Source organism: Ambystoma mexicanum, chromosome 1q (genome assembly GCF_040938575.1).
Source record: "Ambystoma mexicanum isolate Mex_15411 chromosome 1q, UKY_AmexF1_1, whole genome shotgun sequence".
In the NCBI taxonomy this organism is placed as follows: Eukaryota; Metazoa; Chordata; class Amphibia; order Caudata; family Ambystomatidae; genus Ambystoma; species Ambystoma mexicanum.
In genome coordinates this window covers 305,999,128-306,022,738 of record NC_090922.1, presented here as the reverse complement: position 1 = coordinate 306,022,738, position 23,611 = coordinate 305,999,128, and the positions used below count along the sequence as shown (strand labels likewise).

The 23,611-nt window shown below is 49.9% G+C and overlaps 1 protein-coding gene across 3 annotated transcripts in view; it reads right to left on the bottom strand.

Annotated features, from left to right (window-relative positions):
- The window catches only part of LOC138527626 (galactoside alpha-(1,2)-fucosyltransferase 2-like), a 161,256-nt gene that overhangs the window by 49,654 nt on the left and 87,991 nt on the right, over nucleotides 1-23,611 (bottom strand). For 2 of the 3 annotated variants that reach the window (XM_069638953.1, XM_069638972.1), the window contains 2 exons: nucleotides 21,070-21,179; nucleotides 16,767-16,999 (listed from right to left, as the gene is read on the bottom strand). The gene's annotated coding sequence lies outside the window, so the exon portion shown is untranslated. The remainder of the gene's footprint in view (nucleotides 1-16,766; nucleotides 17,000-21,069; nucleotides 21,180-23,611) is intronic. The other variant, XM_069638963.1, reaches the window with a different exon arrangement.

The window sequence follows — 23,611 nt, the reverse complement described above, 5'->3', positions numbered from 1 at the left end:
GCTTGAAAAGTTGTAAAAAGTTGCCAGATCAACTAAGACATGGGCCCTCATTCCGAGGTTGGTGCGAGTCATGGCGCTATTAGTGCCATGACTAGTACCAATACCGGTACCACCACCGACTTGGTGGTATGGGGATTTACCGGTCCAGTCCGACCTTGGCGGGACCGGTAGGTCCCCATTTGAAAAGCCATTCTTCATTCCCATTTGAGCCCCCATAGAGCTCAATGGGGAGGGGGAAGGCGTCAATAACGGTACCGTAAATTGCAGTACCGTTATTGACCCCGGTTTTGGGTATCCCTTTGCGGGTCACGTCCTTAACGCCTGGTAAAACCAGGCATTAAAGGTGGAACCCGCAAAGGGACCTCAGAATAGGGCACAAAGGGATTACCGGCACCGGTGTCATTACGGGTGCCCGGTATCCCTTTGCGCCCAGGTCGTAATGACCCCCGTGGTCTAGGAGTTCTGCAAGGGTATAGTTTTAGCTTGTAACACCCTAGATTGGACACAAATGCAGTTTTAAACTGTCCAGGGATATGGGCACTGTCTGCGAACACTTCTGTCGGGCTGCGTGGGTGCGGTCACTTGATGACATCCTGGACATCCGGGGACACAACGGCTGTCCTGCAGACACCTATTGGGCAGGAGACGATGTGCTCATGCATGCCTGTGTCCGCAGGGCAGGGGGGTAGTCTCTGAACTAATTAAAAGTGCACCAAGCACTAGCGGACATGTCCGTACAGGCGCAGTGTGTGGGGGCACATTGAGATGAGGTGCGCATGTGCACCACTGTCCACAGGGGCTAAAAGCTAAGGATGCAGGTAAAACCAGTAGGAGCAACATTTTACAGTCAATCAGGAGGGTGCAATACATTACAAGCCACACCTCATGTTACGGGACACTAAAAGCAAAGAATGCAGGTAAAATCAGTAGGAGCAACATGTTACAGTCGATCAGGTGTGCGCAACACATTACAACAATCCACACCTCATGTTATGGGGGGCTTAAGGCAAACGATGCAGGTAAAAAATGACAGTCGGTCAGGTGACATTGGGTTTTACGCATCACAGGTGACCATGGGGAGGGGCCAGACAGCATCATTGGCAACCATGGGGGCTGGGGGGCACACAGCATCACATGTGACCAATGGGGGGTGGGGGGTACACAGAATCACAAGTGAACATGGGGGCATGGGAGTGCACACAGCATCACAGGTGACCATGGGGTTTGGGGGCACACAGTAACACAGGTGACCATGGGGGGATGCGGGCACACAGCAGAACAGACAACCATAGGGACAGGGTGGGGGCACACAGCATCACAGGTGACCATGGGAGGGATGGGGGGCACACAGCATAATAGGCAACCATAGCGAGGGGGTGGGGGGAAGACAGCATCACAGGCGACCATGGGGGGTAGGGGGCACACAGCATAACAGGCGATCATGGGGAGGGGGTGGGGGGCAGACAGCATCACAGGCGACCATGGGAGGGTGGGGGCACACAGCATCACAGGCGACCATGGGGGGTAGGGGGCACACAGCATAACAGGCGATCATGGGGAGGGGGTGGGGGGCAGACAGCATCACAGGCGACCATGGGAGGGATGGGGGCACACAGCATAATAGGCAACCATGGGGAGGGGGTGGGGAGGAAGACAGCATCACAGGCGACCATGGACGGTAGGGGGCACACAGCATAACAGGCGATCATGGGGAGGGGGTGGGGGGCAGACAGCATCACAGGCGACCATGGGAGGGATGGGGGCACACAGCATCACAGGCGACCATAGGGAGTGGGGCACACAGCATTACAGGTGACCATGGGGGGGGTGGGGGCACACAGCATCACAGGCGACCATGGGGGGTAGGGGGATCACACAGCATTACAGGTGACTATGGTGAGGGGGTGAGGGCACACAGCATCTCAGGCGACCATGGGGTGTGGGGGGCACAACGCATCAAAGGCGAGCAATGGCGGCATGGGGGACACACAGCATCACAGTGACCATGGGGGTGTGGGGGGCACACAGCATCACAAGCAACCATGGGGGGATGGGGGATAACAGGCAACAATAGGGAGAGGGTGGGGGCAAACAGCATCTCAGGCAACCATGGGGGGATGGGAGGCATACAGCATAACAGGTGACCATGGGGAGGGGGTGAGGGGCACACAGCATCACGGGCGACCATGGGAAGGGGGTGGGGGGCACACAGCATCACAGCTGACCATCTAGGGCATGAAGGCACACAGCATCACAGGTGACCACGGGGTGTGGGGGGCACACAGCATCACAGGCCACCATGGGGAGGGGGGGCAGATAACATCACAGGTGACCATGGGGGTGTGGGGGACACACAGCAAAACAGGCAACCTTGGTGGTGTGGGGGAACACTATCACAGGCGACCATGGGGAGGGGGTGGGGGGCACAAAACATCACAGGCGACTATCAGGAGTGGGTAGGGGGCACACAGCATCACAGGCAACCATGGGGAGGGGGTGGGGGCCAGACAGCATCATTGGCAACCATGGGGACTGGGGGGCCCACACCATCACAGGTGACCAATGGGGGTGGAGGGGTACACAGCATCACAGGTGACCATGGGGTTTGGGGGGCACACAGCAACACAGGCGACCATGGGGGGATGCGGGCGCACAGCAGGACAGACGACCATAGGGACAGGGTGGGGGCACACAGCATCACAGACGAACCATGAGAGGGATGGGGGCACGCAGCATAACAGGTGACCATGGGGAGGGGGTGGGGGGAACACAGCATCACAGGCGACCATAGCGGGTGGGGGCACACAGCGTCATTGGCAACCATGGGGACTGGGGGGCACACAGCATCACAGGTGACCAATGGGGGGTGGGGGGCTACACAGCATCACAGGTGAACATGAAGGCATGGGGGTGCACACAGCATCACAGGTGACCATGGGGTTTGGGGGGCACACAGCAACACAGGCGACCATGGGGGGATGCGGGCGCACAGCAGAACAGATGACCATAGGGACAGGGTGGGGGCACACAGCATCACAGACGAACCATGAGAGGGATGGGGGCACGCAGCATAACAGGTGACTATGGGGAGGGGGTGGGGGGCACACAGCATCACAGGCGACCATAGGGGGTGGGGGCACACAGCATTACTGGTGAGCATGGGGGGGTGGGGGCACACAGCATCACAGGCGACCATAGGGAGGGAGTGGGGGGCAGACAGCATCACAGGTGACCATGGGGGGTAGGGGGCACACAGCATTACAGGCGACCATTGGGTGTGGGGGGCACAAAGCATCAAAGGCGACCAATGGGGGCATGGGGGACACACAGCATCACAGGTGACCATGGGGGTGTGGGGGGCACACAGCATCACAAGCAACCATAGGGTGATGGGGATAACAGGCAACAATAGGGAGAGGGTGGGGGGAACACAGCATCTCAGGCAACCATGGGGGGAATGGGAGGCATACAGCTTAACAGGTGACCATGGGGAGTGGGTGGGGCACACAGCATCACATGCGACCATTGGGGTGGTGGGGGCACACAGCATTACAGGTGATCATGGCGGGATGGGGGTACAACGCATCACAGGTGACCATGGGGAGGAGGTGGGGGCTGACAGCATCACAGGTGACCATGGGAGTGAGGGGAACACACAGCATCACAGGCAACCTTGGGGGTGTGGGGGGCAAACTGCATCACACGCGACCATGTGAAGGGGGTGGGGGGCACACAGCATCACAGGTGACCATGTAGGGCATGGAGGCACACAGCATCACAGGTGACCACGGGGTCTGGGGGGCACACAGCATCACAGGCCACCATGGGGAGGGGAGGCGGATAGCATCACAGGTGACCATGGGGGTGTGGGGGACACACAGCAAACCAGGCAACCATGGTGGTGTGGGGGGAACACTGTATCACAGGCAACCATGGGGAGGGGGTGGGGGCCACAAAGCATCACAGGCGACCATAGGGGGTGGGGGCACACAGCATTACAGGTGACTATGGGGGGTGGGGGCACACAGCATCACAGGCGACCATAGGGAGGGAGTGGGGGGCAGACAGCATCACAGGTGACCATGGGGGTAGGGGACACACAGCATTACAGGCAACTTTGGTGAGGGGGTGGAGGCACACAGCATCACAGGCGACCATGGGGTGTGGGGGGCACAAAGCATCAAAGGCGACCAATGGGGGCATGGGGGACACACAGCATCACAGGTGACCATAGGGGTGTGGGGGGCACACAGCATCACAAGCAACCATGGGGGGATGGGGGGATAACAGGCAACAATAGGGAGAGGGTGGGGGGCACACAGCATCTCAGGCAACCATGGGGGGGATGGGAGGCATACAGCATAACAGGTGACCATGGGGAGGGGGTGGGGGGCACACAGCATCACAGGCGACCATTGGGGTGGCGGGGGCACACAGCATTACAGGTGATCATGGCAGGGATGGGGGTACAACGCATCACAGGTGACCATGGGGAGGAGGTGGGGGCAGACAGCATCACAGGTGACCATGGGCGTGTGGGGGACACACAGCATCACAGGCAACCTTGGGGGTGTGGGGGGCACACTGCATCACAGGCGACCATGGGAAAGGGGTGGGGGCACACAGCATCACAGGTGACCATGTAGGGCATGGAGGCACACAGCATCACAGGTGACCACGGGGTGTGGGGGGCACACAGCATCACAGGCCACCATGGGGAGGGGAGGCAGATAGCATCACAGGTGACCATGGGGGTGTGGGGGACACACAGCAAAACAGGCAACCATGGTGGTGTGGGGGGAACACTGTATCACAGGCGACCATGGGGAGGGAGTGGGGGGCACACAGCATCACAGGCGACCATAGGGGTGGGGGCACACAGCATTACAGGTGACCATGGGGGGTGGGGGCACACAGCATCACAGGCGACCATGGGGGGTAGGGGACACACAGCATTACAGGCAACTTTGGTGAGGGGGTGGAGGCACACAGCATCACAGGCGACCATGGGGTGTGGGGGGCACAAAGCATCAAAGGCGACCAATTGGGGCATGGGGGACACACAGCATCACAGGTGACCATGGGTGTGTGGGGGGCACACAGCATCACAAGCAACCATGGGGGGATGGGGGGATGACAGGCAACAATAGGGAGAGGGTGGGGGGGCACACAGCATCTCAGGCAACCATGGAGGGGATGGGAGGCATACAGCATAACAGGTGACCATGGGGAGGGGGTGGGGGGCACACAGCATTACAGGTGATCATGGCGGGATGAGGGTACACCGCATCACAGGTGACCATGGGGAGGAGGTGGGGGGCAGACAGCATCACAGGTGACCATGGCCGTGTGGGGGACACACAGCATCACAGGCAACCTTGGGGGTGTGGGGGGCACACTGCATCATAGGCGACCATGGGAAGGGGTGGGGGGCACACAGCATCACAGGTGACCATGTAGGGCATGAAGGCACACAGCATCACAGGTGACCACGGGGCGTGGGGGGCACACAGCATCACAGGCCACCATGGGGAGGGGAGGCATACAGCATAACAGGTGACCATGGGGAGGGGGTGGGGGGCACACAGCATTACAGGTGATCATGGCGGGATGGGGGTACACCGCATCACAGGTGACCATGGGGAGGAGGTGGGGGGCAGATAGCATCACAGGTGACCATGGGGGTGTGGGGGACACACAGCATCACAGGCAACCTTGGGGGTGTGGGGGACACACTGCATCACAGGCAACCATGGGGAGGGGGTGGGGGGCACAAAGCATCACAGGCGACTATCGGGAGTGGGTAGGGGGCACACAGCATCACAGGCAACCATGTGGAGGGGGTGGGGGGCAGACAAGATCACAGGCAACCATGGGGGGTGTGGGCACACAGCATAACATGCAAGCATGTTGGGGTGGGGGGCACACAGCATCACAGGCGACCATGGGGAGGGTGTGGGGGCAGACAGCATCACAAGCAACCATGGGAGAGTGGGGGGCACACATCATAACAGGCAATCATGGGGCGCATGGGGGGTACACAGCATCACAGGTGACCATGGGGAGGGGGTGGGGGCAGACAGCATCACAGGTGACCATGGGGTTGAGGGGGGCACACGGCATAACAGGCAACCATGGGGGGAATGCGGGGCATAACAGGTGACAATAGGGAGAGGGTGGGGGGCACACAGCATCACAGGTGACCATGAGGGGATGGGAGGCATACAGCATAACAGGCGACCACGGGGAGGGGGTGTGGGGCACACAGCATCACAGGCGACCATGGGGATGGTGGGGGGCACACATCATTACAGGTGATCATGGCAGGGATGGGGGCACACTGCATCGCAGGCGACCATGGGAAGGGGTGGGGGGCACACAGCATCACAGGTGACCATGGAGGGCATGGGGGGCACACAGCATCACATGTGACCATGGGGAGTGGGGGGCACACAGCATCACATGCCACCATGGGGAGGGGGTGGGGGGCAGACAGCATCACAGGTGACCATGGGGATGTGGGGGACTCAAAGCAAAACAAGCAACCATGAGGGTGTGGGGGGCGAACTACATCACAGACGACCATGGGGAGGGGGTGGGTGCACACAGCATCACAGGCGTCCATCAGGAGTGGCTGGGAGGCACACAGCATCACAGGCAACCATGGGGAGGGGGTGGGGGGCAGACAGTATCACAGGCGACCATGGGGGGGTGAAGGCACACAGCATCACAGGTGACCACGGGGTGTGGGGAGCACACAGCATCACAGGCCACCATGGGGAGGGGAGGCAGATAGCATCACAGGTGACCATGGGGGTGTGGGGGACACACAGCATCACAGGCAACCTTGGGGGTGTGGGGGGCACACTGTATCACAGGCAACCATGGGGAGGGGGTGGGGGGCACAAAGCATCACAGGCGACTATCGGGAGTGGGTAGGGGGCACACAGCATCACAGGCAACCATGGGGAGGGGGTGGGGGGCAGACAAGATCACAGGCAACCATGGGGGGGGTGGGCACACAGCATAACATGCAAGCATGTTGGGGGTGGGGGGCACACAGCATCACAGGCGACCATGGGGAGGGTGTGGGGGCAGACAGCATCACAAGTAACTATGGGAGAGTGGGGGGCACACAGCATAACAGGCAACCATGGGTTGCATGGGGGGTACACAGCATCACAGGTGACCATGGGGAGGGGGTGGGGGCAGACAGCATCACAGGCGACTATCGGGAGTGGGTAGGGGGCACACAGCATCACAGGCAACCATGTGGAGGGGGTGGGGGGCAGACAAGATCACAGGCAACCATGGGGGGTGTGGGCACACAGCATAACATGCGAGCATGTTGGGGGTGGGGGGCACACAGCATCACAGGCGACCATGGGGAGGGTGTGGGGGCAGACAGCATCACAAGCAACCATGGGAGAGTGGGGGGCACACATCATAACAGGCAACCATGGGGCGCATGGGGGGTACACAGCATCACAGGTGACCATGGGGAGGGGGTGGGGGCAGACAGCATCACAGGTGACCATGGGGTTGAGGGGGGCACACGGCATAACAGGCAACCATGGGGGGAATGCGGGGCATAACAGGTGACAATAGGGAGAGGGTGGGGGGCACACAGCATCACAGGTGACCATGAGGGGATGGGAGGCATACAGCATAACAGGCGACCACGGGGAGGGGGTGTGGGGCACACAGCATCACAGGCGACCATGGGGATGGTGGGGGGCACACATCATTACAGGTGATCATGGCAGGGATGGGGGCACACTGCATCGCAGGCGACCATGGGAAGGGGTGGGGGGCACACAGCATCACAGGTGACCATGGAGGGCATGGGGGGCACACAGCATCACATGTGACCATGGGGGGTGGGGGGCACACAGCATCACATGCCACCATGGGGAGGGGGTGGGGGGCAGACAGCATCACAGGTGACCATGGGGATGTGGGGGACTCAAAGCAAAACAAGCAACCATGAGGGTGTGGGGGGCAAACTGCATCACAGACGACCATGGGGAGGGGGTGGGTGCACACAGCATCACAGGCGTCCATCAGGAGTGGCTGGGAGGCACACAGCATCACAGGCAACCATGGGGAGGGGGTGGGGGGCAGACAGTATCACAGGCGACCATGGGGGGGTGAAGGCACACAGCATCACAGGTGACCACGGGGTGTGGGGAGCACACAGCATCACAGGCCACCATGGGGAGGGGAGGCAGATAGCATCACAGGTGACCATGGGGGTGTGGGGGACACACAGCATCACAGGCAACCTTGGGGGTGTGGGGGGCACACTGTATCATAGGCAACCATGGGGAGGGGGTGGGGGGCACAAAGCATCACAGGCGACTATCGGGAGTGGGTAGGGGGCACACAGCATCACAGGCAACCATGGGGAGGGGGTGGGGGGCAGACAAGATCACAGGCAACCATGGGGGGGGTGGGCACACAGCATAACATGCGAGCATGTTGGGGGTGGGGGGCACACAGCATCACAGGCGACCATGGGGAGGGTGTGGGGGCAGACAGCATCACAAGCAACTATGGGAGAGTGGGGGGCACACAGCATAACAGGCAACCATGGGTTGCATGGGGGGTACACAGCATCACAGGTGACCATGGGGAGGGGGTGGGGGCAGACAGCATCACAGGTGGCCATGGGGTTGAGGGGGGCACACGGCATAACAGGCAACCATGGGGGGAATGCGGGGCATAACAGGCGACAATAGGGAGAGGGTGGGGGGCACACAGCATCACAGGTGAACATGAGGGGATGGGAGGCATACAGCATAACAGGCGACCACGGGGAGGGGGTGGGGGGCACACAGCATTACAGGCGACCATGGGGGTGGTGGGGGGCACACAACATTACAGGTGATCATGGCAGGGATGGGGGCCCACTGCATCACAGGCGACCATGGGAAGGGGTGGGGGGGCACACAGCATCACAGGTGACCATGGAGGGCATGGGGGGCACACAGCATCACATGTGACCATGGGGGGTGGGGGCACACAGCATCACATGCCACCATGGGGAGGGGGTGGGGGGCAGACAGCATCACAGGTGACCATGGGGGTGTGGGGGACTCAAAGCAAAACAAGCAACCATGGGGGTGTGGGGGGCAAACTGCATCACAGACGACCATGGGGAGGGGGTGGGTGCACACAGCATCACAGACGACCATCAGGAGTGGCTGGGAGGCACACAGCATCACAGGCAACCATGGGGAGGGGGTGGGGGACAGACAGTATCACAGGCGACCATGGGGGTTGGGGGCACACAGCATAACAGGTGACCATGTTGGGGGTGGGGGGCACACAGCACCACAAGTGACCATGGGGAGGGTGTGGGAGCACACAACATCACAGGCGACCATGGGGAGGGAGTGGGGGCAGACAGCATCACAAGCGACCATGGGGGAGTGGCGGCACACAGCATAACAGGCAACCATGGGGCATCTGGGGGGCACACAGAATCACAGGTGACCATGGGGAGGGGGTCGGGCAGACAGCATCACAGGTGACCAATGGGGGGTAGGGGGCACACGGTATAACAGGCAAACATGGGGGAGGCAAACAGCATCACAGGTGACCATGCAGGGGATGGGGAGCACACAGCATCACAGGTCACCATGGGGGGGCACACAGCATAACAAGGACCATGGGGAGGGGTGGGGGGCACACAGCATCACAGGCAACCATGGGGAGGGGTGGGGGCACACAGCATCACAGGCGACCATGGGGAGGGGGTGGGGGCACACAGCATTACAGGTGACCATGCGGGGGGGGGCACACAGCATAACAAGTGACCATGGGGGGGTGGGGGGCACACAGCATCACAGGCGACCATGGGGGAATGGAAGCAGAAAGCATCACAGTTGACCATCGGGGTTGTGGGGGGCACACAGCATAACAGGAGACCATGGGGTGTGGGGGGCACACAGCATCACAGGCGACCATGGGAAGGGGTGGGGGCAAACACCATCACAGGCGACCATGGGGGGTGGGAGGCACACAGCATAACAGGTAACCATGGGCAGGTGGGGGCACAGAGCATCACAGGTGACCATGGGTTATGTTGGGTACACAGCATCTTAGGTGACCAAAGGGGGGTGGGAGGGCACACAGCATCACAGACAACCATGGGGGAATGGGGGCACACAGCATCACAGGTGACCATAGGAGGTGGGGGCACACATCATCACAGGCGACAATGGGGGGATGTGGGGCACACAGCATAACAGGAGAGCATGAGGAGGGGGTGGGGGTACACAGCATCACAATAACCAGTGGGGATGTGGGGGGCACACAACATCACAGGCAACTACGGGGGATGGGGTCTTACAGCATCATAGGTGACCCTGGGGAGGGGGCAGACAGCCTCACAGGCAACCATGGGGGGCACTCAGCATAACAGGTGACCATGGGGGTGGGGGCACAAAGCATCATAGGCGACCATGGGGAGGGTGTGTGTTGCAGACAGCATCACAGGCCACCGTGGGAGTTCAGGGCAAACAGCATAACAGGTGTCTATGGCGGGTGAGCACACAGCCTCACAGTCAACCATGGGGGGCAGGGCACACAGCATAACAGGTGACCATGGGGAGGGGGTGGGGGCACACAGCATCACAGGTGACCTTGAGGGGGAGTGGGGGCCACACAGCATCACAGGCGACCATGGGGAGGGGGTGAGGAGGCATAGGGAGTGTCATGCCGTGCACTTCTAGTTTGTCTGTGGAGCTAATATGCAATATTGACTGCATTTCTTTATTTAACATTGTCTCAATGAAATGGACTATGGCTTGATAGGGTTGGCATTAAGGACATGCATTTTAAAATGTTTTGTATTTATTGTTCCATGACATCTGGAGCAGATGTGTTACACTCATATAGCTCATGGGTGAGTCTACTATTTAAGATGGATTGTGCTTCTTTAGAAAGAAGACCAGTTCTAATGCTTTTTAAAATGTTAGCAGAGGTGAGCAGACGGATGCATGTTTTGAGTTAGTTCTCTGTATTGGAAATGTTGACAGAGATTTACATTTCCTATGCTCCCAAGTGTGTTGCAGCAATGTTTATTTTCCTAAGGTTTTTGAAATAGGTTCACCTTTCACTGGTGTTAACTGTAGGAGATCTCCAAAAACAATAATGGGCCTTCTTACGAGGTTGGAGGTAGCCATGGTGCTATTAGCGCCATGGCTGCCTCCAAAACGCTTCCGACTCCGGCCTGGTGAATGGAGTAATTACCAGTCCATTCCGAGGTCGGAGGGACCGGTAATTCCCCATTCACCAGGGCCATGCCCCATTCCCATTTGAGCCCCCATGGGGCTCAATGGGAAGGGGGTAGACGGCAATAACGGTACCGCAATTTGCGGTACTGTTATTGACCCCGGTGTCCCTTTGCAGGTCCCGTCCTTAACGCCTGCAAAAACCAGGCGTTAAGGAAGGACCCGCAAAGGGAACTCCTAGTAGGGCGGTAAGGGATTTCCGGCACCGGTGCCCTTACCTGTGCCAGTAATCCCTTACCGCCCACCTCGTAATGAGGCCCAATGCGTTTTCCTCCAAAGAGTTGCTCGTAGTCCGTTTTTAGAACTTCTTGCAATCTGAGGTGAATTAAAGCCAATATAAGGTTGGAAACCATGCTTGTCGTATCTATTAGTAGCAGCATCTGCTGATAGTTTGTAGTTTTCTAATTTATTTTGGTGTTCTGCTTGAAGGAACAGTAGTCTGAGAAAAGTAACACCTTCTATGTTGTAGGCAGCTAAACCTGTGGGGCTGTTATAACAGCTGAAAGGTTGTTGTTTGTTGCATTATGTAGAGATTTGCTGATGATTTTAATTAAGAATGTTTTTCCAGAAACAGCTTCACCACTTATCTAGAGGAGCAAAGGTTTATATTTTTGACAGCTAAAAGTTTAACTTTCATGCTTCAAACCATGATCAATTTCTTCAGTCACATGTTAAGTTGCTCATCATTTAGCTGGGATTTCAGCACTGCCAAGTTTTCTTCTGAATGTTTATTTTGAAACATGGTATTTTCTACTTCAGTCATGATTATTTCTACTTCATTTAGAATGAGTGGTACTCCAAGTGGTTCTTGGCTTCCCATAAAAGAAGGTTGAGTGTCTTCATCTAGCTGTGCATGAACTTCTTCCTCTTGTTGGCGTTCTCTTAAGTTCTCTTCTATGTATATATCTTTGTAGTATTTGTTATTTTCTTTTAGATATTGTAGGGCTTTTCTACTTTGTTTAAATCTACTAGTTGATCGCAAATTTGTTTGTCTTTTGTTGATAACTCATTAACTATGCTAATCAAAGTTGCTCTATTGGCCGTTACACTACTAGAGTTTCTACATTTTCGTTAAGCTCTAATGGCAAATATACTACTTTGTCATGCATGCCTTTCAATAATTCAGAAGGAGGCAATTTGGCTGTTTTGGGTTGAAGACATATTGTAGCTTGAAACAGGTGTACTGTTCTGATTGTAATGCTCTCATACAAAATACATTTTTGGAGAGCTTTTGGAAGTGGGAATATGTTCAAGTTATTATTGACAGCAAGTGATGGCATTTGGTTATTATCTAGCTTTGTATTGTAGTATTTGCAAAGTATTGAGGGGTCACTTATTTTGTATTTCTTTTCTGTTATAAGACATAAAGCTAATTGGAACCATTAGGATTCCTCATTGTCCTCTATTTTGTAAGTCATATCTACAATTGTTGTGCTCTCTTTATAAAATGTTCTGTGACAACAGACACATACTTAGTTGGGTGTTTCAGCAGATGTGCTTTTAGACTTTGTTATTTATTTTTTGTTATTTATTTTGTATGTGTTTTCTTCTTATTTTATTTTATTAATTATGTGATAGTCGCAAAATCTGACTTTTCACAATATAATAAAATATTCATCAAAAACATTCATTATTAAATGTCATTCATTATTAAACAGTCATTCAAATATATCTGGACATAGATAACATCAGTTTCATTTTCTCCTCAGATATACATTATTGCATCAACCCACTAATCCCCACGGTCGGAAAGAGTATTCATATAGTTTTAAAAGTTTCATGCACCGAGGATAGTCAGTATCAAAAATCTCTTGTCTCCAACCACTGTGGATGGTCCACGAATCTTGAGAAGGCATGCATTCTTTTAATGTGAGATCCTTCACACTCTATCAACAGATGATATATTGATTGAGAGACATTCTGATTACATTCAGAACAAAACTTTTTAATTGCACCAACCAGGCGTCTACATGCAGTATTTTCACCCGTGAGCAACAGATTCAGCCGGAGTCTCAGAATCGCATTGCAGGCTTTACAATCGAGTCAACTATGTGAAATAATTTAGGATAATTTCCACACTTTTATCTAAGAATGCAGTTTCAAAGCTATCATCGTATCTGTTGTATTGATCCAGTCCGTACAGATTAGTGCTGATTTACAGCCACTTGGGATCTGGACTAGATCAGCGATATTTTTTTGTTTCAATACCAGGATACTCTCCACCTTTGTTCTTAGTTTATTTAATAGTCTACTTGATCCTGTGTCTTCTTCCAACGCTAGATCCATATATAACAAGTTTTTTTGAGGCACTCTAATGGATCTATACAGTTGGAACAGTTTTCAATGAAGGCTATCTCTTAAGGATTTCAAACCCAGCTCATAACATAGAGCCACTATGGGGACCGTTAATGGTAGATTCAGCACCTTTTTCCTTTTTACACAATAATCCCAGTCAAGTTCCCAAGCATGAGATTCTATATCTGATCCATATAGGAAGGCAGGTATAATGTTCCCCTTGTAGAACGTTTTTGTATGTGTTTGTTAGAAGGTTTGTGTTTGTAAGGTTTTCGCTAATGTTTTCTAAAGATACTGAATGTTCTACGCCATCCTCACTTTCAAAATATTTACTTTGGACTTGTTCTATTTGCTGAAAGAGTTCCTTGGCTGTTCCATGTAGGAGAATGTTATTAAAATGTTGCAGTTGTAAAGCAGGACTTTCTGGATAGAACAGTCTCTGCAGAAGATCTGTATAGTGGAATGGTGTGTTCCTAACATTTTTATGTGGTGGAAGGTTCTTTTGCAAGCAGTTCCCAAAATGCAAGCTAATGAATGTCCTCGCAGTTCAGTGTAGTTGCACACTGAATCGGAGTCCAAGGTTTGTAATGTTTTTATTCTAATTTTGTCTTTTACTTTGAAATAGTGATTGTTGTAAAGATTTGAAGGATTGTTGGCATACATCACACATTGAGCTGCATGGCCATTTGTAGGCTGGATGGATTGGTTTTTGATAAGGGTTTCTTGTAGCATAATAGCGTTTCCTACCATGTCATACCCTCTGCAAGTACTATGTATGGCAATTGTTTTTGTGCGTTTGTTGATAAGCCTTTTCATTGAAATATGCTTCTGTTCTGCTTGTGTGAATTTATTCGCCTTCAAAGAAGTTTGAAAAGGTATCTACATTGACATTGCATATGTTTAGAAGTACTTTTTGTAATGTACTTATCAGTTTTGTTAGTGGTTTCATTATGTTTAAAATTAATATAAACTATTTTCTTTTCAGCAGAATTGTGCTGTCAATTAGCGCTTCCAGGATTTGTCTTGTGCAGTAATTTTAAAAGGTAGAGTGTGACTTTTCAGCTGTTTTCATAAGATTGGGAAGTACTCTATGGTGGAACATGTTTTGTAAAATACATTTTTGGAAAGCTTAAATGTGGCTACGTTAACACTGTTAGCTATAGTGATAGGGTCATTAGCTATTTTCTTCTTCTTTATACATTTTTTATTATTATTTTTTTTGAGAAGTGGCCCTCGTTTTTTAGTGGTTGCTGGTTTAGTTTTGTTGACCAATTGTATTAGCAGTTTTGTGTAATTATTTGCTATACATTCTGCTAGAGTTGGATGAGTATTTGGCATGCTTTTATTTTTATCTGCTCTAATCATTCTTTGTTTTCTACAGATTTGCTTTTTAGTAGGTATTCTGTTCTGTCTGTTGGAAAAAAAGAAAGTGTGGGTTTGAAAGTTGTGGAATATATATATGCATGTATTGTGAATACGTGTGTGAATATGAAGGCAGACATAAATAGAGAGCTCTGTGGTTGTCTAATGGGTCGATATTTGTGATTGGGAAGGTTGTAAGAGTAGCTGTGTGTTTAGATGTGTGAAGGGCTTGGGTTTGTGTGTAAGAGAGCGAATGAATAAGTAAGAACATTACAATGTTTTCAGGATAATAGTGGGTGTTATAATAATGGTGTTTACGTGAGAATACAAAGAGTGTACGTGTTGAGGTGTAATGAGCAAGAGCAGAATAAATGTTGATTTGAAAGGAATTTTGTAGGCTACTATGAGGCTAAACTATCAGCATGAGTAACAGAAAGAATACTACTACAGTAATGCACTTACTTTGTTGGAGGAGAAGAGTCGTTTTCTTAAGGTTGTTGTCTTCCTGGAGGTTGTTGTTTACTGCAATTGTATAAGAAGAAAATGTGTGGCTTTATTTGGCAGTGGTGAAGTAATTTTAGTACTAGAAGACATTATTTATGAATGTAGGAGGAGTTGTTGCAGTGTGTAGGGAAGGTAGCTTTGTTGTTGCTATAGGATAGGAAGGCTTACTGTGTGGATGGTGGTAGATTCTTGGATGCTTAATCTAAAAATGTACACAGAAATGTGTGGCATTTCTGGTAATATTGGATTGGAGGGAGAGTAGGATTCTTGGTATAGCATGCCTCTCCAAAATTTGGGGAGTTTATTAGCATTTTGCAAAGGTATGTCTCATTTGCAATGTCCAAATTTGATTGTGGTACATTGTGGAGGATATAGTGTGGGCTATGGTAGTGCAATATTTTAGCAGCTTTTATTGAAAGATATGCTGCAAGCATTAATAGAACTATTTCCAGGTGGAAAGTTTGTCTTTTCACAAATACATCCTAGGACAGTATGGAGATCCACCAAAATATTTTGTCCCCAACAAGAAGCTGGAAGGTGACTACATGTACTTTTGTGAATGGTGTTGGGATGACATCTTTTGCAAATGAGAACATTGTGCTGGATGGCGCACACTGTCACGCCCCTTCGGAGACGCTGGGCTTTGTGGCATCGATGGACCATAGGACGGCGGGTGTCAGCCATTTCTACTACCAAGATGGCCGCCGTAACTGGAGTTGCGAGTCTAGCCTCAGCACACCTTGATTTCCCGGAAGTACTGCCTCCCTACCCGAGGGTGGGTATATCAGTCCCGGAGATCAACACGGCGTTGCGTTGCTACTCCTCATTAACAACGCTACGTAAGTTCGTTCCTAGGTCTTAAAATTTGACTTGCGAAATACTGTCTTCAACTTCTAAACTTCCTGTTTTCCAATTCTAGCGTCTCTCCAACTACCTCTTTGTTTTCCGAGTTCGCGGTCTCCTCCTCTTCATCAACCAAGTTTGCCATCCGGTCCCATTCCGGACCGTGGTAAGCCTCATCCCAATCCCGTATAACCAATTACCTCCAATCCCGCTTATTCTAACATTCACAACTCACTATTATCCTCTTCTTCGCTTAGTAACAGGCACATCACGCACCGGCATTTCAAACACACTGGCAAGACTCTGCACCATCAAAACAGATCTTAGCTCCGCCTCGATTGCTTCTCAGAGGTTTTCGGAAGATTCTGACTACCATCATCTTCCCCCTATTGTTCCGGTTTAAGGGTAATCCAGATTCCTCTTACATTACATTCTATCCCTCTGTTACACTCTGATACTTACCAGTCTCTTTCTTCTTCTCAAAGACGAACGCCCTCCTGACTTCGCCGAAATCCCCGACTGCAACGGAGGACAACACACCGCTACCTTCGGAACAGGGTTTTCTTCCCCAGAGGGTTTCCCTGGGACTTCTTCTTCTACCTGGTTTATCCGGGAGGGGGAAGAGGTACTTGGGAGGCTTTCATTATCTTCTCTCCATTTGGAACAAGAAGAGCTTTCCACTACCGAAAGGGGGTCTGTCGGAGGAAGAGGTAACGGTGAGTCCTTGGGATAACCTGCCAATTGATTGATTGGATATGCATATAACTTGTCTCATTTATTAATATATGACACACACAATGTTTTGAGTGATGGAATGACTTTCACTGATTTTGGATAGTGCATATGAAAAGATTTCTAAGTAGTTGTAGAAAAAAAACCTAAAAAGCCCCCCCAAAAAATCAAAACTGAAACCCCCCAAAAATGGTTCTTTTAAGAGCCACCAATATACACTAAATTCTTTAAAGTAAGTGTGAACCTCTCCACCCACTTGAGTTAGGCATTCTGTTCACGGCCGCCGCAGTAGTCCGCAGACGGCATGTGCCACATCAGGTCTTTTCAGGATGCTTGGCATGGAAATGGGGCTGTGCAGCCCAGGGGATTAGCCAATCAGGTATCCTGGGGTGTGGTATACAAGGAGAGAGCCTGGTAAAAGCTATGTTGGCTGACAGATGGCTATGGCTATGTTTTTCGGGAGGCAGAGGGCATGGATTTTGGGGTCTCATGGATCTATTGGCTGAAGGTGTATGTTGAGCACTGTGTAGTGCCTGAAAATCTTGGATTTGATGATATCATGTAGAATGGTATGGAGTGCACAGCATGAAGTGGGTGGGCTTGCTCCCATTTTGTGTAAATATGGTATCACTAAAACATCCGAACATTATCATTGTTCATTGTGGAGGGAACAGTTTAGGGTATGTGACTGGAATGTCATTGCAGTTTGAAATGAAGGAGACATTTGGAAAATTGAAGGAAATGTTTTCCAATTCAAGATTGATTTTTTCTCACATTGCCCAGAGACAGACTCGAGTTCTTTCAGTCCACAATTGGAGGAAGCAAGGCGCAATGTCAATAAGGCTGTGTGTTCATTTTTGGGAGATGTTGGCATGACATCTTTCCATAATGAAAATATTAAATTTGACATTGCCAAAATTTTCCGCAGAGATGGAGTACATCTTACTGATGCGGGTAATCAGACTTTTCTGCAAAACATTCAGAATGCTTAAAGCAGTTTTTGTAAATGTACAAAGCATTTTTCAGTAGGTGCAAAAAAAATTATAAAAGGTATAAATACAAAATAAAGGTTCTTTTCAGAGCCACCATTTTCCCACGTGAAAGAGTTACATGTTTTTGAAGCCACCACCACACACATTTATTTGATGTCTGTGGACTACTGTGCTGTCCATGGAGTCCACAGACTGCGTAGGGGCCTGTAACCTTTTTTGTTCATTCTATAACACGTGACCATGGGGAGGGGATGGGGTCACTCAGCATCACAGGTGACCATGGGGGTTTGGAGGGACACAGCATCACAGGTGACCTTTGTATGGGAGGAAAGGTCTTTAGGACCCCCCACCCCCACATTGCACCCCTACGTGAGGCTCATGACTCGTCAGCAGACCCCTTGCACCTGGGGCTGGGAGGCAGGGTGGCTGCGGATTGACACGTGGGGCTGCACGGCTCACCTTGTAGCATAACGTAGACTCCATTTTATAATATACTTAGACTCAATTTTTAGTATACTGAACCCAGGCCTCTGTGGAACAGGTTGCCTGCAGAAGCTGCAGCTCACCCCCACTTGTCCGCGTACAGCAAGCCCTGCACTTCCCCCCAGCCTCCTCCCCATGGAAGATCCGTTGAAGGCCCGTTCTCACAAGCAACTAGATGCAAACAAATAACAGAACAAACACTGTATCATTTACCTTCCGCAGTACATCATTGCCCTGGCGGTGACCTGACTTTTAGTTGGGGTCTAGGAAAGAAGAAAGTCGTCCCTATCAAGTATACCTCGGCCCTGCGCAGAACCTCCACACCCATGATATATGGTGCTCATGATCCCCCAACCCTGTTCCCCCTGCTGAAGTGTTAAACACGAATGTTAAACCCCTGGGTCTCCCAGCCTTATCCAATGCTGCTAAGTCTTTTGCTAAAAGGCTCAAAACCCATAGTGCCAGTTGCTCGTGTTAATATGGTACGACTCCCGCCTACCCCAGGACATTTCCGTGTAAGGTTGTCAAGCATATGGACACTCAATTCCTCCTTTTTCTGACCAGTATTTGCTGCTAGTGTAAAACAATTAAAAGAGCAATATACAAAATGCTCATGTATAGTATGATTGAGAATGTTGTGATATTTGTGAGTTGTTAGAAGTTCTGAGCCACATCCGCTGTGGTTGAAATAAAATCCTTATAGAACTATGTTAGGCAAAAGCTGTACAATTGTGTCATTATTCCCCCCATCTTGACTGTGAGACTACAACTACCAGAATGCAATTCAGCAAAAGGCAAAGAAATGGTCTACAGTGATTGCAAAACTCTCAAGGTATGACAGTAGAACGCTTTTAAAAAATAACGTGGATGTCGTGTGTTTTGAGACATTTAAAACTAAGAAAACACATGACATTAGGAACTGTCTCCCATCCATACATTAACCGGGACTGACCCTGCTTAACTTTAAAGCGAGGAATGATCCAGCCCCCTTAGGCCATGTTTCTCTAAGTGATCTTGTAAGGTGGGCTGGTTTATTAGGCCACATGGCCTTAGGCAGTTGTCCCCTTCCTTGTTTTGAAGCTAAGCAGTGTTCGTCTCAATTACTGCTGGGATGGTAAACCCGCTTTGCGGTAAACATATATTTTTTTATTTTGTATTATTGACTGGGAGACTACAAATACCAGAATTCAATTCATCAAAGGGCAAACAAATGGTCTCTGAGTGGAAAACCTTCAAGGACTGACAGTAGCACGGTTTTAAAAAAATGTGGATTCCCATTCAGTCACCCATCCATGTAGTAACCAGGGCTAACCCTACTTCGCTTTCAAAGCAAGGAAAGGGCCAACCCGTTTCTTTAAGTAGTCTTGTAAGTTAGGGTCTTTCATCAGGAAACATGGCCTGAGGAGGCTGACCCCTTTGAAGTTGAGTAGGGTCTGTCCTGGTTGCTGCATGGATTGGAGACCTGTATGGCAATTATGTCACTGGCTGGCATGGGCAGTGATTTTTCACCCTTGATGCCCCTATAGCTGTAAAAATATCTTTGAAGAAAACAGTATCTGCGGGTAGTGAACTACCTATGCCCTCGGCTAGCTGTAGTCCTGTATTATCATGAATATCAGCAAAACGGCAGAAAGAAAAAATGCTTTCATGCCCCCAGACCCTCATCAAGTACCCCTTTATCTGGGCTAGCTCCCCCCACTTCCCAGATGGCCCGCTCTCTCCCTTTCCCCCCACAAAGCATGCTGTTTCTGTGACACAGTTTTTGAATATCTCTTGTATAGAGAGAAAAACAAGATGGCGGTTGTCTCATTTCAACAAACCCCTGCTTTCAGGTTAATCCCTGAAATATAGCTATCTATTTTTGAGAAGGGGCACTTCGCCATCAAATATTTAAATAGCTACCGCATGGAATAACCCCAAACCATGCATGGATCGCGAGTCAAAGCTTTGTGCCCAAGTTGTTTCGGACCTGGTCTAAATCCATCCAGTGGTTTGGCTCTGCGTTTTTTGGCAAAAATGTACCTTGTTTGTCTATGGGAAAATGAATGGGAAGTAGGCTGCACTTTTGCAAAAAAATGCTTTTGTCTTTTTAAAAACATTGTAATTTTTTTAACAAATCTTTATGAAACATTGCAGTCCTTGGGGGCGAAATTTCGGGATTCAGGTGAAATCCGTTACTCAAATCAAAAGTTATTAACAATAGTATTTTGAGGGATTCCTATGGCTGTCTGACTCACCTTAACTGTAACTTAATCAGTGAAAAAACTTTGTTAGAGGGATGGTATGGTTACAAGTAAAAAACAAAAAACCTCAGAAATTCGCAAGTTATGTAAGGTAAGCAACTATAACTCGCGCCACCACTGTGCACTTCTAAGACTAACACCCAAGACATCAAAGATGACAACACAATTTTCATTGATGTGTAAACATAACCTCTCTTTAACCAAAAATGTTCACTGAATTTCATGGGTTGGTGCAACTTAACCATAATGTCCCTTTCACACATTTATTTCACTGAATTTAATTTTCTACATATTTCTTACATCATACTGACCCACCTGCCTCCAACGTGATAGCGGCAGGGTCCATTGAGCGCACCAATGTCCGTGGACTTCGGACTGCATTCACACTGCCCAAAAGCACAGGTGTTATCTTACAATGTTGTATCCTGCAATTTACAAAGACATATATATGGAACAGCAATAGATATATGTCTACATCCAAAAATAAATATTTATAGGAAGTCTGTACTGCAGCTATGTTTTATTTAGTGCACAATATAATGGAATGCACCAAGCACAAAGCTTAACTGTACACCTCACAGTATCACCTCAGTGCAACCTTGCTTACAGACTGACAAGCACCTGTCACTTATTTCGGAAGAAGCTCTTAGAAAATGCTAAGTACACTGTATTTCTTTCTCTATTATTACCATTTGTTATGTATACACAACTGATAAGAAATAGCACTATTTTTTTTCTTTTAATGGAAATGGCAAGCACACTGGAATGGTTAGAGGAATATTTCCCCCAAGACGAAATGACTGAAGAAAACAGCTCTAATGGTATGCAATACATTTTTTAAAACAAAAAACGAATGAAATTTGTTCAAATGTCACTATAACAGGCTTTTCTTTTTAACAGTACATAGTGGTGATGAGGAAACCAGGGCTCAATTCCATTTGAGCCCCTAACCCCAAATGTACATAACGAACTGATGAAGTTATCATCAAAAATGAATGAAATGAATCATAATTTCATGCAGGCAGTTGCTGACATTTGTGAAAAATCATGTCAAGGATAATGTTCGATATCACTGCCCTACTTGTACCTGTACCTATCCACCTTGTCCCAACCAATCATCACCATCAAATCCCTGAATGTGAACGAAAGACGCTTTGATGAAACCTCACTCCCTTCCTCCCCCCATGAACATTGTACAGAAAATCCCAATCCTCCCATTTATGTTTCCCATTCCAATTCCCCATCTCTTTGTTAATTGAATGTATGTCTGTAACCAATATGGAGGTGCTCCTGGACACCATGCCTGTCTGGAAATGTCTGCTCTCATGTGGCACACTTTTAATTAGTTCAGGGACTCTGCCTCTGTCCTGCAGACATTGGCGTGCAGGAGCACCTCATCTCGCTGTCCAGACATGTTTGCTTGTGCGTGGCACGCTTTTAATTAGTTTGGGGACTCTGCCCCTGTCCTGCAGACACTGGCATGCATGCACACATTGTCTTCTGCCAAATAAGTTTCCGAAGGTCAGCCGTCGTGTCCCCGAACGTCCGGGTCATTATCATCGGACCACACCTATGCAGCACGACAGAAGTGTTCGTGGGCAGTGTCCCTACCACCGGACAGTTTAAAACTGCATGTTTGGACAATCTAGGGTGTTTCAAGCCACAACTTTACCCTTCAAGAGCTCCTAGACCGTGTTGATCTGGCAACTGTTTACAACTTTTTAAGCCCTATGTGTGGCACGATAGCCCGCGAACAGTCATGCGGTCCATGGATAGCCCCTCAGAAGGGACACTCCTTTGGGGCAGAGGATCCCAGTGGAAGCCTTCCAGGCCATACATAACACTGTCGACCCTGACCTTTTGAGATTGACTACTGCGATACAGTGCTCTGTAGGGGGAGCAGTGTCAGACTGCTTTCAAGGTTGCGGTTAAGGAGAACAAGAAACACTGCCCCCTACCTGATTAAGGCCCACCAATTATCTTCCTCTCTCCACCTGCCGCTTTGTCTGTGTGGTTGGTACCCCTTCCCTCCCTTTGCTCACCTCCCTTCCCTCTACTGCAAAAAAAACCAAAAAATAATATAAAACACAGAAAACACAAAAAAGTTTCTTTCAGTAGCCACCTTTCACTGTTCAAAAATAGAACTAACAAAACAAGTTACAGGCCCCTACGCAGTCGGTGGAGTCCGCAGACAATGTGGTAGTCCATGGACGTCAAAAATATGTGTGTGGTGGTGACTTTAAAAAACATTTAACTCTTTTGAATGGGAAAACGGTGGCTCTGAAAAGAACCTTTTTTGTATTTTTAGCTTTTATAATTGGTTTGCACCCACTGAAAAATGCTTTGTATATTTACGAAAACTGCTTCAAAGTAATCTGAATTTATTGCAGAAAAATCATGCCAACATCTCCCAAAAATGCACACACATCCTTATTGACATTGAGCCTCGCTTTATCCATTTGTGGACCAAATTAACTTGAGCGTATCCACAGCTGTCTCTCGGCAATGCAAGAAAAAATCAATCTTGAATTGTGGAACATTTCCTTCAATTTTCCAAATGTCTCTTTCATTGCAAACCACAATGAAATTACAGTCATATACCCTAAACTGTTCTGTCCACAATGAACAATGATAATGCCTGATGTTTTAGTGTGACCATATTTACACAAAATGGGAGCAAGTCCACCCACTTCATGTCATGCACTCCATACCATTCTAAAATGAAAACCTTCAAAATCCAAGATTTTCAGCCACTCCACAGTGCTCAATATACACCTTCAGCCAATGGATCCACAAGTCCCCCAAAATCCCAACACCATTAAAAAATATACATACTCTTTTGTTTACAAGGAACGTT